Source organism: Macaca mulatta, chromosome 6 (genome assembly GCF_049350105.2).
Source record: "Macaca mulatta isolate MMU2019108-1 chromosome 6, T2T-MMU8v2.0, whole genome shotgun sequence".
Lineage (NCBI taxonomy): Eukaryota > Metazoa > Chordata > Mammalia > Primates > Cercopithecidae > Macaca > Macaca mulatta.
Genome location: NC_133411.1, coordinates 84,990,007 through 85,004,837, shown reverse-complemented (window position 1 = coordinate 85,004,837; position 14,831 = coordinate 84,990,007). Strand labels below are relative to the sequence as shown.

The 14,831-nt window shown below is 42.5% G+C and overlaps 1 protein-coding gene across 5 annotated transcripts in view; it reads left to right on the top strand.

Moving 5' to 3' along the window:
• LHFPL2 (LHFPL tetraspan subfamily member 2) overlaps positions 1-14,831 on the top strand; it is a 167,709-nt gene that overhangs the window by 34,493 nt on the left and 118,385 nt on the right. The window contains exon 3 of one of the 5 annotated variants that reach the window (XM_078004166.1): positions 6,843-6,916. The exons of the other annotated variants lie outside the window; for them this stretch is intronic. The gene's annotated coding sequence lies outside the window, so the exon portion shown is untranslated. The remainder of the gene's footprint in view (positions 1-6,842; positions 6,917-14,831) is intronic. 5 annotated transcript variants of the gene reach the window in all.

Sequence of the window (14,831 nt, the reverse complement as noted above, 5' to 3'; positions counted from 1 at the left end):
TAAAAATTTGAACCTGAGAGTAATAAACAGTGAAAGTCACAGATAATAGGAGGAGGTCGACCTCTGCAAACAGGAGAGAGTGATAATTAGCATCTCTTTTATTCCAGACACTGCCCATTCATTAATACATTTAATCTTCACAACCACCTTATGGGGTATTAGACCTGTTTTACAGATGAGGCAACAGAAGCTTGGTATAAGTGACTTGTGTAAATAATGCAAAGTGACTTGTGTTAATAATGCACTCTACTAGTCGGTGGCAAAGCAGGGATGTGAATCCTTTTCTCACCATACGATGCTGTGAAAAGGCTGGGATGGTCTCCTTGCCTGGTCACTTCCAGTTGCCTCTGAGGTACATGGGATAAGGCTGGATTTATGAACCAAGAAAAATGAGTGCATGTTCCAGGTTTGCTGTGGTCTTACAGAACCAGCTGCATTTGTTTCTCATCTGAGAAACTTACCTATGTCTTAAGAGAGAAGCAAGCCCACAACAGAGGCAGAAAGCTGATAAGGAAAGCTGACTTCCAAGCAGTATATTCTGTGACCTTGGCCTGATTCCTTGGCCTTGCCCCTGCTCCTCAGAAGGCACCTGGAAAAGGGCTCATTGGCATTCTTTGCACTAGCTTCTGTGTACAGCTGCCTGCTCCGTGGAACCACCCATCTTCTTGGTGCTTTGTCTACCAGGAGAACTTCAGGATCACCGGCTGTGCACGTGGAAGAGCGGGGTGGGGAGGTGAGACTGGATGAATCTCTGCCTTCAGACTATTAGGGGACCATCATTAATGCATTATGAAGCTTGGCTCAGCCTTAATTCATTAGGAAATCACTATCTCCCAACTCATTTGGTGCCTGCCTTAAGGGCACTTTAAATGCAGGATTAAGTGCTGCTGTAAAAGGGAGTCCAGCTCTTTGAAGACTGCCCCTGGCACCAGGCTTCTGGGTGGTCGCTGGGAGCCAGTTTCATAGAAGTGATTCTGGGGACTGGGGCAAGGAAAGGCAGCCTTTATGTAGAGGAAGTGTGCCATGGTTAGGTAGTTGACTGCTTATTAGTTTACTCTTTCAGCCAAATTATTTTTGCTGCTGTTAAAAATTAGTTTTAATAATTGCTTTTGGATCAAGCTGTTGAATAACTGAGCCAAGTTTTCATGGCCAATGAACTTTTATAGCAAACTCTCCTCTCTTTATGGGGTTATTATGAGGATGATATTTGTAAAGCACTTTAAGTGCCTAGGGAAGGCTGTGGATAAATAGTAGTCATATTTTCAGAGTTCTGGAGCAATGACTACACAATGGCGTTCCAGTTCTGAAAGATGCAAATCCTACTCTGATACTACTGGTTTAATGGCTATTTTCCTGTTTTTAATTTTTAAAGGAAAATTTATGAAAAGATCAGGATGATTTTTATATTTTCATTAAAATTTTCTACTAGATTAAAAAACCTCTTTAATTGGATGGGAGAAGTGTTTTCACAGTCAGAGTTTGAATAGTAAGTAGGAGATAGTAGGAAAAATGCTCCATTGTCAGCCAACAGCTAACCAAACTGATTTGTAATGGAATGTCATAGTCCTTTTCTATAAAATAATATTTTGTTTCTGTCTTCCTGTTCTCTTTTGTCTTTTGGGAGAAGAAACACAAATAAATAAAAATAGTTGTTTTGTTGTTTTGGAGAGAAATACACTCTCTAGAAAGGACTGTCTTAAAATGCACTGTGGGTTTTTAACTCATGAAGCTCCTACCATGTGTGCATGCATTCTAAGAACTTGTCTGTATCACATGTGGGAAAATGGAATTAGAAAGGCTTCTCCCTTTGTGGCCTCAGTATGTTCTGAGTTTCAACGATAGATTTTCAGTAAAAAAGTTTGTGCTCCTACGTGATCTGGGATACACACAGCAGCTTTCAGAATTGTTAAAAATGTAAATTAGGTGGCAATTTAGACCACTTTCACTCCCTTGCTTAAAATCTTCAGTCTTCTCCTGTCACAGGTAGGATAAAATCCACATTCCTCCCAGACTCCCTAGGCTGGTGTCATCTAGGCCTTCCCTTTTTCACCATCCCCCTTAGTAATTGTCCCTGGGCTCCTTCTGCCCCAGGCCTGAAGCCTGATCCTCAGCCCTCAGGCTTCTCCAGGGCGGGACTTCCCAGTCTTTTACCCCAGGATTCTGATGGTACTTCCTGGGGCCAGGGTCTGAGCTCAGCATCCTCTCCTTAAGCTCTGGAATGTCAATTACTGAGCAGGGAGTCCAGAAACCTCATAGGCCAGGGTCAGAAGGTGATACTGAGCCCGGCTGGAGTGCAGAAGCTGACAATGGACAGAGTTCAAAGCCCAGGCGGAGTTCTCCTTTGAGAGCATTTCTACTGCCCCTCAGCCCACACTGGTCTCGCCCTGCCCCGGACTGGCCCTGCAGTTGGGCCACAGTTCACAGCAGCCTGTGCTCTGCCTGGGGATGTGTGCCGCACTGAGCTCAGCCTGCTGTCAGCTCTCCTACAGCAGGGCAAGGACTCAGCCCTTGCTTAGTGGACACTGGTATCATTTTTTGTTTGATTTTTAAAGACTATTGTCTTAGAAGAAGAATTTATACCTCCTTCATCTGTCTGCTTATAGCAATTCATGAACTTTTTTTTCCCTTCTCAGTAACAAAGCAGTGAAAGCCTAACTGAATCAGAGCTGCACCACTCCGTGCCTGTGGCTCCTTGAGGAGGGCACTTAAGTATTCTGTTAACGCCCGTGCAGTGCTCCTTTCTTTTTGCTTGTGGTCTAATGACATCTCCTCTTTGCCACATGATGTGTGTCAGAATGTTGGTTCAGTCCATGCATGTGGCCATTTTTCAAGTGGATTAACAATGATTCAGTAATGCACAGGAGAGGAAGGTGGAGCGTGTGGGAGGGAGGGAGCAAGTGCGGGAGGGAGAGGGGACAGCAGCAGCGAGTGCAACTCTTCTTAGCTGCTTTCATTGTTAGAGCCTGGATTTTGAGGAGAGTCTGTACCAGCGGGACTACTGATGGCACACTTTTCCCTGGAGTTTGTTTGGATTCATAGGCTTTTTGTTTGGATTCATAGGCTTTTTGTTTGGATTCATAGGCTTTTTGCTTCATGTGGTATGTGCTGGTGTCCTGGGTTTCTGAAGCCCGTAAAGAGGGCCTTCTGGCCTCTCCTGCTCGCCATGCCATCCTCCCATGCACACCACCGTTCTGGGTCCCCAGCAGGCCCTTGGCTACTGAGTGGATTCTTGCCAGTATTTGGCTTACTCATCTCCGTGGACTGAGTCTCTCGGGGCCCAGTGGCTCCATCTATGGAAAAGTGGAACAAGCCCAAGGCATCTGAATCTTTTATGTTCTCCCAGACCCTTTTCTTGAAGAAGTTTCCATTTAGTAGCCATTTCCTTCTCAGACAGGAACATGTGCTGAATGCAGAAGGTCCAGCTGGCAGCTCCTGAACGAGGACGCTGCATTCCTGCCTTCCCTTGGTGGGGCTCAGAGTCCACCCAAGGGCTCTTTTCCTACAGTGTGGCATGGGTGCCGGCATTGCTGACTGGGAGGCTAGGCTGGTGGTCTGCCTGGGGTGGGGTGACTTGAGTGGAGTCTGACTAGAGCTTGCTATGCTCAGCTCATCTCCTGGCAGGTTAGGTAAGTGACTCTGGTCCCCTGGCAGGCTAGGTAGGTGACTCTGATCCCCTGGCAGGTTTAGGTAGGTGATTCCCATTAATGCTGGGAGCTGCTGCCCAGGGCAGGAGTTTCAGCAGCCCGAAGTTCTGGCTGTTTCCATTTGGAGCTTCTGATGTATGACAGAGAATTTTCATCCTATAAATAAAGGATGGCTATTATTCTCTCCACAAAAAGATTTTTTTTTTTTTTAAGGTACACCAATGACTTTTTTTCCTTCAAAATAAAAGGAGCTTAATTTTCTGGTTTCTTTTCTGTCCAAAAGAGAAAGTGCTTATTGTAGAAAATTCAAACAATAGGTGAAAGTACAAGTAAATTGCAAACCATGTCAAATACCCATTTTCTAGAAATTGTTGTTGCCCATTTTTTGATGATCATCATGCACATATACACCCTCAGAACCTCAGATATGAGGTATCAGAAAACACTGGTTCTTTTTCTTCACAATGGACTGTGATAATCTTTATGTGTCATGAATTTAGAGACACCTGGTTTTTAGTATCTGGAGAATGTTCCATTGTATAGATGTGCTGTAATTTATGTAAGCAAGCTTCTCTCTGTCTCTCTCTCTCTCTCTCTTTTTCTTGAGACTGAGTCTCGCTTTGTTTCCCAGGCTAAAGTGTGGTGGCTCGATCTCGGCTTACCACAACCTCCGCCTCCCGGGTTCCAGTGATTCTCCTGCCTCAGCCTACCGAATAGCTGGGATTATAGACCTGTGCCACCACACCCAACTAATTTTTGTATTTTTAGTAGAGACAGGGTTTCACCATGTTGGGCAGGCTGGTCTAGAACTCCTGACCTCAGGTGATCCACCCACCTTGGCCTCCCAAAGTGCTGGGATTATAGGCATGACCCACTGTACCTGGCCACAATCTCTTATAGATGGATTTTTTTCCAGTTGTGAATAATGCTCCATTAAACATCTTTGTACTACACTTATCTAATTATATGATGGTAAGTGGATTAAAACTCCTGAGTCAGAGTATAACCATTTTGGATATTCATGCAGGTTGACAAACTGCTTGCAGAAGGGTCATGCCATTTTTTATTATCCCAAAAAGAAGGAAAGCCTCTTGCTGACTTTAACATTATTCTCTAATGTATTTTAAGTCACTAAATATCTGAGAGTTTTTAGGCACTTTTTTTTTTTTGGCAAATATAATTTAGATCACTAATTAGGGAGAAGTTTAATGATGAATTTTGTAGCTTCAGTAGTTAAAAACCAAAAGTGTATAGCCCAATTGTATTTTCCCATATATTATTCTAGAATGCAGTTATGTCTTTGCTTGACTTGTATTTTAAATAATTGTCACATGGAGGTTGTGTAATTAAAACAGTCCCTTTATTAGTCTCCATTTTGGGCAATCTATTATGTTCCATATTTTCATATTACTCCTAAAACTTTGCTAAAGAGAGCTTTTGTCAGTAAAAGTAGCAAATACTGTTTTGTAATTTGATAAGCATTAAAACATAATTCTTATTTGAAGGTATAATCTTCAGGTGAGTATTCTGGCATTCCTGCTAAGGAGGCACTGCTTTCAGGAGCATCTCTGGTTCCTTTTAGAATGTTTTCTCTGCTCCTTTCAGTCTGAGAGTTTTCCCAGATCCATGTGATTAATGCCTGTGGTTCCACCTCTTTGAACTTTATCTCCTTGATCTCATTTGTCCATCCCCTGGTGTCACCTGAAACTTTTTACCAGTTCATTGTTTAATTGCTTATCTTTCTTTTATACTTTCTTGAGTTCATCTAATGATAAGGATATCACATATCTTCTTAAAAAGCTTTTTAGTGTGTGTTCTTTTACTGCCTAGAGTGATTTCATATTTAACATTCACTTTGTGCTCCCTTTGGACATTACATAGATCTACCAAATATAGACTTTGCCTGTTCAGACTATTGCAACAACAAGCAAGATGCATAGGTAACTTCGGCTTAGAAGAAAAAAAAAGAGCCTACTACTTTTCTTTGTAAACTTATTTGGAAATTGAAGGCATATTTGGAAGATTTTTCAGTGTCTTGTCTTATCAGGTAAAGCCTTCTAGAGGAGATGGACTTTTCATGTTCAGTTTTGATTGGGAAGACTGGGGTCAGTAACTACAGGGAAGAACCAGCTAGTGAAGAGGCTAGTCTAGGATAAAACAGGAATGAGAGGTGGGAACCAACTGGATGGAGGTAACTAAGATGCACAAAAAAGACATTTAGGAGGAGGTTCTCAGAGGAAATATGGCAAATTTTATTTGTGATTAGATAATAACTTATTTTTAAATGTCTTTTATTCATGTCAGAATGGCGAAATACAAACCTATGGTAGAAGACACACTACATCGGCTGTGGGCGGTGGCTCATGCCTGTAATCCCAACACTTTGGGAGGCTGAGGCGGGCAGATCACCTGAGGTCAGGAGTTCAAGACCAGCCTGGCCAACGTGGCGAAACCCCGTCTCTACTAAAAATACAAAAATTAGCCTTATGTAGTGGTGGGTGCCTGTAATCCCAGCTACTTGGGAGGCTGAGGCAGGAGAATTGCTTGAACCTGGGAGGCAGAGAGGTTGCAGTGAGCCGAGATCGCACCATTGCACTCCAGCCTGGGCAACAGGAGGGAAACTCCATCTGAAAAAAAATAAAATAAAATAAAGAGGAAGATACACTACATCTTGGGGTGTGATCAGTAAAAGAGACAGACTGTGATGGACCATGTTGGGGGTGTTGTCTTGTTACACCCAGCGCCTAGGTTCCTAGGCAAGTCAGAATGCCAGGGACTTGCAAGGGGGGATGGTGAATAAAATGCTTGCTCAGGCTGAGCGCGTGGCTCGTGCCTGTAATCCTACCACGTTGGGAGGTCAAGACGGGTGGATGACCTGAGGTCAGGAGTTTAAGACCAGCCTGGCCAACGTGGCGAAAACCCATCTCTACTAAAAATACAAAAAAGTAACTGAGCATGGTGGTTGGCACATGTAATCCCAGCTATGTGGGAGGCTGAGGCAGGAGCATTGCTTGAACCCGGGAGGTGGAGGTTGCAGTGAACCAAGATCTCGCCATTGTACTCCAGCCTGGGCGACAGAGCAAGACTCTGTCAAAAAAATAAAAAAAATAAAAAATTCTTGCTCAGCTGTCCAGCCAAATGCCAGGGTTTCTGGCTGGAGTTGGCTACTATGTGATAATTCACATTTTTTCCCCCCAGCAAACAGCTGGATTTCCCCAGAGACTGTTTGATCATGGAGAGTTGTATGGAAATGACCCTTTGAGGACACTAAGGTACTGTTTAATGAACTGTTCTGTTAGTGCCTTTTAATAACTCTCAGTCTTAAGTGGTATTTAATTACTGACTTTTTGAGCCACTAGGGAACTTAGTAATTACTGCTTCATTGCCATTTAATAAATTTCTGTCTTGTACATTAAATAGCACTGAGCACAGTAACTCACTGCCTAGTCCCTGGTGGCATAAAAAAAGTTAAGGCTGCTTGTAGAAATGCTCATCTGAAACCAGATGGTCGCTTAGGCATTGGGAAAGTAAAGGTGCATTAAAATTGTCAAATAAGGAGGCCCTAGACTTTTGGATTTCATAGACCAGTTTTTAAAAAAGAAATGTTTAGGGACTGGCATAAGGTTATTTTGTTAAGTTTTGTTTGCTTCAAGAAACCTGATGCAGGAGCACTTTGCCTGAGGCAGAGTGGGCACTTGGTGAGTATCAGCTGAATCAAATTGAGCTCTGCATAGGAGAACAGAATTTTTGCAGGTGACACCTGTTTAATTTTGTTATTGTTTCATCAGTCCTCATATTAGAGAAGTTAATTTTGTAAAATGTGATATTGAGTGTAGCTGACTAAAGCAATTTCACTTTATATGGGGATTGTGAGGGTTAAATAGCATGTGTGTGAAAGCTTTGGAAGAACCTCACAACAGATTGTGTATGTAAGGTGATTAATATTGTCTGCTGACAGTACTAGGAAGAGAGAATTCGTCTTTGGCTTATATTAAATTCTGGGGAATTTTAAGATGGAGAGATGATTAATCCAAAAATGATCGATCTGCAGGTTGTTGTGTCTTCATGCTTAAATGAAATTTTGTGATAGACCAAAGGAGAAAGTGGCTTAGTAAGAATTATTTAATTAAAATTGACCCTTTAAGGTAGAAGCATAAAGGTACTGCCTTTTCTTCGATTTCACTTATCTTAGAAGCCTGTGTTGTTAGGTGACCTGTGTACATTCTATCCATTTCAAGGCGGTAACATGGTCATGGGGGCGGTAATAATGACATAAAAGACCCTAAAAATCCTGATGTGTATTTTGAAAGAGGCTGGAAGGGCACAGAGAGTCGCCAGTGAAACAGATCCCCTGATGCCCCTGTCAGGGCCGTGTATTTCCCAGACATAAGTCACCCTGCTCAGAGTCCAGGCAGTGCATCAGTGCTGGTCTTGATCCTGATGCCCCCCAGCTTTTGAAGTTGCATTGATTGCCTGGGTGTCCTATAGAATGTCTGATTTTAGCCACTCAAAGAGGGTAACAATTAATTGTAACACTTTTCATTAAAATGGCCTCCTTAATAATGTTTGAAATATAATGAAAATCCAAGCCAAGCCATGGCTTCTGCACTTGGCTTTCGAAGCCCAGTAACACACACTCAGTCTGCAGTGGGGCTGGACAGCCTTTTCTTATGGGAAGCAATGGAAATCTGTCATATTTTCTGATAAAACACATTTTGAAAGATGAGTTTTTCAGGCACATTATGTCGTACAGGTTCATTCAGCAAATCACTAAAGTGCGAAACTGTGCAAACACATTGCCCAGACATAAAGTTAAGTACATTCTATTAGAAAATTCACCACGTCTTTAATCCTAGTGCTTTAGTGCTGTGGTTTAAGTAGAAGGGATTTAGAGAGTTCATAAATGCAGGGAATAGAATAAACAAAAGGATTAAAGGAATGTTTTCTGAGCAGCACTGATGTAGATAGAACTTTGTACCTTGTTACTTTCCCCAGAGATACTGTCAACTTTATTTTAAAGGCAGCCTTCAAGAAGCTACAGTGCAGACAGGTACAGTAATAACAAAACTTAAGAAATTAACTTCAGTTATCATCAGGGTGTGCACGTAGTGTCGTCATGAATACAAGTTTCTTGGATCACATAGCAATCTATTCTCTGTTTGAAGTTTTCATACAGTTTTTGCTTCTTTATTAGTTTTACAACCAGAAAAAAGAGAGTATAGCAGATTGAATTCTCATTTACATTTCATTTCTCTCTGATTTTGGTTCTCCTTCCTTCCTTCCTTCCTTCCCTCCTTTCTTTTTTTTTTTGAGACGGAGTCTGCTCTGTCGCCCCGGCTGGAGTGCAGGAGTGCAGTGGCATGATCTCAGCTCACTGCAACCTCTGTCTCCCGGGTTCAAGCCACCTCTCCTGCCTTAGCCTCCCGAGTAGCTGGGACTATAGGCGCCTGCCACCACACCCAGCCAATTTTTGTATTTTTGGTAGAGACGAAGTTTCGCCATGTTGGCCAGGCTGGTGTTGAACTCCTGACCTCAGGTGATCCGCCCGCCTCGGCCTCCCAGAGTGCTAGGATTACAGGTGTGAGCCACCGTGCCTGGCCTGACTTTGATTCTGATATTGTATCTATGTGGGACCATTTTATTATTTTAACTGGTAGGTATATACTATTGCTTTAAAATATTTAGTATTATTATAATTTTACATTCCATGTATCTGCACTAACTGCATTCTACTCATTTTAAATTAATTAATTTTTTAGAGATAGGGTCTTGCTATGTCACCCAGGCAGGTAGGGTCTTGTCATGTTGCCCAGGCTGGCCTCAAACTCCTGGCTTCAAGCAGTCCTCCTGCCTCAGTCTGCCAAAGTGTTGGGATTACAGATGTGAGCCACTGCACCTGGCCCACATTCTGCTTCATTTTGAATAGCTCATTTAGTATTTCATCATTTTTTGTGTCATAGTATACTTAGCTAACCCCAAATCAGGGTATTCGAGGTCTTTCCAGTTTGAAGTGGGCATAAATAATGCTACAAACATCTGTGGTTTTTTTTAAAAAAAATTTTTTTTAACTGAAAAAAATTTTTTAGTAGAGTATGGTCTTGCTTTGTTTCCCAAGCTGGTCTTGAACTCTTGGGCTCAAGCCATCCTCTCATCTCAGCGTCCCACATGCTGGGAATATAGGCATGAGCCACCACGCCCGCAAACATCTTTAAGCAGATTGCTTTTCCCCCTCTCTTGGGGTCCATTCCTGCGGATATATTTCTCCAAAGAAAATTTTCTGGTAAAGGGTATGGACTCATTTGTAGCTCTTATTCCATATTGCTACTTCCCATTTGTTTTAAGAGCCCTCTGAGGGCATATTATGAGAAAGAAGAAAACAACTGGAAGGAAAAAAGAATTGACTTGGAGGTTTAAACCCTTTTTACTGATACAGGGATAATAGTTTTCAGATATCTGAATTGAGACTTTGCTTGCTGTAGGCCAATCAGTAAATGAGAAAATTCAGTATAGTGGTTAAGAGCACAGGTTGTAACATCCAAATCAGTTACTTAGCCCCGCCGAGTCTCAGTTTCCATCTTGCTAAAATGTGTATAATACCTACCTCGGCTGGGTACGGTGGCTCACGCCTGTAATCCCAGCACTTTGGGAGGCCGAGGCGGGCGGATCACGAGGTCAACAGATCAAGACCATCCTGGCCAACATGGTGAAACCCCGTCTCAGCTAAAAATACAAAAATTAGCTGGGTGTGGTGGTGTGTGCCTGTAGTCCCAGCTACTCGGGAGGTTGAAGCAGGAGAATGGCTTGAACCCAGGAGGGGGAGGTTGCAGTGAGCTGAGATTGCGCCCCTGCGCTCTAGCCTGGTGACAGAGTAAGACTCTGTCTCAAACAAAACAAAACAAAACAAACAAAACCCTACCTCATTGTGGGTGGTAGTAAGGTTTAAATGAGATAATTGCCGTGAAGGGATTAATTGCATGGGCCTGGCTCCTAAGGCTCAGTAAATGAGAGCTGCCATGATTGGTTCTGACCAGGGCAAGTGGTGTAGACCTCTGGGTTGGGTTGCATGCAGCATTGGCAGGGTGTTCCCCCAAGGCCTTGGGCGCCAGGTGTCCTGTTGGGTGTGTTCACTGAATTCCAGATCAGAGTTCCTCTGCCTAGGAGAAGTTCTCAGGCTTGTATATGAATTGGTGTTGATGGTGAAGGGTCCCTGTGAGTCAGACACACTCCCCTACAGGGAGGCATTCTTAAATAACAAACAAATGAGGACTAAATCTAAATCACATCTATGTGACAAACTTATACCATTCTCTTCTGGTGCCATACTTTTTTGTTTGGGTGAAAGAATGGAGAATTTGAGAAGGATATGTTCTTTCAATCCGTATTCCTTAGCTTAATAAAATGCCTTTAGTGAAGCTGGTGGATAAGAATTTTAAGTTGTTTGGGTTTTGCAAATATTGCATCTTTCACGTTTCTGTGACATTAACAGAAATCTTTCTACTTTACAACCAGCTAATTTCAGAAAGTCAAAGAAGTTGTCAATATCATTGGGTCTTACTATCTTTTTCTTTTTTCCCTTCTCCATTGCCATCATCGTCTCCTTTAACCCTGTGTACACTTTCAGATCAATGATTTGTTATTCTTTCTCCAGAGTATACATCAGATAAGTATACTCTGCCTTTTCTGGAAATTTCAGTGGAACTTCTTTTCAAAGTAATACCGTATTTCATGAGTTTTTTTGAAGGGGGTAGTGGGGAGTCTCAAGTTGTATCTGTGTATTTTTTCCACATAAATACAGTTTATAAGAAGTCTTTTAAAAATTTTTTTTATTTTAAGGGAAACTTCCCCACACCCATTGACTCCTTCGTACTGACAGCAGCAATATTTGTGATTGTGGAGCAGTGTTTAACTAGGGGTGTGGTGACACAGCTGTGTTTCCAGTGCAGGATGAACACAGGCTCTGAGGGAAATGACTTTCCCGTGAAGAGACTGAAAGTTGGAGCAGGAGCATTCCCCCAGCCTCTCCACCCTCCAAGTCCTCTGGCTTCTCTTCTTTCTCCAGCACGTTTGCAGATGGCCTCATGAGAATGCAGCCAACGGAGAGGATTTCATCCTGTGTTCAGCCCACCCTAGAGACTGTGCGTGAGGAGCTGGAATGATTTCTTTCCCTTCTAGTGCTGTGGAATTCACTGGTGGTGTAAATTTGCTACACAGACATGGTTTAGAGTCTTTTTTTTTTTTTTTTTTTGAGACTGAGTCTCACTCTGTCGCCCAGGCTGGAGTGCAGTGGCAGGATCTTGGCTCACTGCAAGCTCTGCCTCCCGGGTTCACACCATTCTCCTGCCTCGGCCTCCCCAGTAACTGGGACTACAGGCGCCTGCCACCTCGCCTGGCTAATTTCTTTGTATTTTTAGTAGAGACGGGGTTTCACCGTGTTAACCAGGATGGTCTCGATCTCCTGACCTCGTGATCCACCCACCTCGGCCTCCCAAAGTGCTGGGATTACAGGCGTGAGCCACTGTGCCTGGTCGGTTTATAGTCTTATTAGATTTACTCGTTATTAGTTTGTTCTTAAAGAATAAACAGCTCCTTTTCGGGGAGGCTGCCTAAGCTACGGGGCCCTTCACCATCAATATTAATTATGTACAAGCCTGAGAATAATTCACATTGCTAGTGGGAACTTCCCCTGGACAGAGGAATTCAGTGAGAGGGCCGTGTCTGTACATTCTTGGTACTGTCTGCTCTGGGACCTGCCTTCTCAACTGTGAACATGGCTGAATCATCTCAGCTTAGTAAATCTCAAGGCAAACCAAATCATCCCTTCAAGAAAAGGTGTTTGTTCTGTTGCTTTATCCTCACAGAGAAGTCAAGGGTCCAAATATTTATCATCCTCAATGACACCTCATTTCTCCTTTCATCACTAGGCCAAATGGTAGGAATTGTTCTACTCGATTGTGTTTTCACAGTTTTTCCTCTGAGGCTTCTCTGCTTGTTGTTACTTGATCTTTTGGACTTGAGTACCCCCAGGGCCTGCAGGGTCACTCTGATGTGGGGTTGGAGCAAATGGCACACATGCGGGTCAAGTGTTGGTCAGATTTAAATCTGATTTTCTTTTACTTTCTAGTGTTTTTGGAGTTTCAGTTAATTTTTTTTTTAAATGGCTAATTTGAGTTCAGACACAGGCCAAAATAAAACATTGTCCTGGTCATCTGCTATTTATGTTCCATTGTGGAAAGTGTTTTCTGAGCCAGAACCTTTGACTTTAGTTACCAACGTTCTTCATACTATTTTGTTAGTAATATCTCTCTGAGGACGTAAGTATATTGTCTGCTTGTCATTTATTTCTCTGAAAGCTTTATGTATTTATTTTGAGACAGAATTTCGCTCTTGTTGCCCAGGCTGGAGTGCAATGGCATGATCTCGGCTCACCGCAGCCTCCGCCTCCTGGGTTCAAGCAATTCTCCTGCCTCAGCCTCCCAAAGTGCTGGGATTACAGGCATGAGTCACTGCACCTGGCCTCTCGCTGAAAGTTTTATAATTTGATATTTGAAACTCAGAAAGTGGAGGAATTGTCTTTTGACCCAGGCTGTAATTTTAATTTCTTCTTTTTTTTTTTTAATCACCTGCAACCCCAAACTGAAGAGCTTACTGATAAACTCTTACTTTGAAACTTTGGTGTGGCCATCTGTGGGGAGAAAAACATGAAATAACAGAGCTTTTGTTAGAATTGGTATCTAGTTCGCTCACTTGACAAGAATATATTTGTAAATTTTTTACTTGGAAGGCTCATCTTGAAGAACCTCATGCTGAAATTTTTAGAACTATTCAGGAACTTAGTAGGTGGAATGCTATCAACTTTAGTCTTTCAAAATAATTTTCACCGTGAATAAGCTGTTGTTTGATCTCCCCGGCTTTCCTGGGAAGTAGCTCATGTTCATTATTAATCTGAGTGAGAGGTTAGTTGCCATAAAGTTACAAGATTTTCTTGATCACTTAACATTTTCTTGTAGTCAGAGATTTGACTCTGAACAGTCATTTCAAAAATGTGTCTTTTCAGGCACTATGTAGAGAGAACTTCAGAAACTACCAATAATTTGGGGGATAGTTTGAAAAATCTCAGATTTTAAGGGATGGGAAGCATTCGGAATTGTTGAAGCAGTTGTACTTGCTGAAGGCTGTCTCTCATTGTCTGCCATTATTTGTACTACGTCACAACTAGACAAGATCTTATGGGCTAGGCAGCAAGACTTTACATTTGTTATTCACTTAATTGTTGAACTGGCAAGCAGGATCTGTGTGTAGGCATGATGGTCTGTCATTAATAAAGCTCTACCTGGTAGAAATAGGGGCTGGGAGTGATGGCTTATGCCTGTAATTCCAGCACTTTGGGAGGCCAAGGTGGGTGGATCACCTGAGGTCAGGAGTTCGAGGCCAGCCTGGTCAACATGGTGAAACCCTGTCTCTACTAGAAAAAAAAAAAAAATACAAAAAATTAGCTCGGCGTGATGGCAGACACCTGTAATCTCAGCTACTCGAGAGGCTGAGGCAGGAGAATTGCTTGAACCCAGGAGGCAGAGGTTGCAGTGAGCCGAGATGAAGCTACTGCACTCTAGCCTGAGCAACAAGAGCAAAACTCTGTCTGCCAACGCCACCCCCCGCAAAAAAAAATAAATAAAAAGAAGTAGGGTTTGCCCTTTGCTTTCAATCTTGGGAAGTTTTTATCTCTAATAATCATGGTTGTCTCTAACAAAGTACAATTTACATTAATTGAGAAGATAGAACTTTATCCATAACACGTGGAAGGATAGGGGAATGACGCTGTGTGATAAAACAGTATGGCTGAGCCAAGCAAGGGCTGGAGGATGAGTAGGACTGGCTGGGGACTTAGGCAGACCAGCAGGTGCAGTGAGCGCAGCACTTCTGTGACTGGTGCTTGAAAGCTAGGGATAACTGGACTTGGATTGTCTAAGAAGGCTGTTACTGAAATTACCGTATGTTCAAATTTTGTGAAATAAATTTGAAGGCGTTGTACAAGTGTAATAATACTATGAAAGCAAGATAATACATCTATACATTTTTACTTTGGAATGGTATTTGAAATATAACATGGAAGAAAATGATTCATGCAGTTATTGACCAATCAGTGGACAGACATATTCGTGATTATCATTGTTCTCATTTGAGACTACT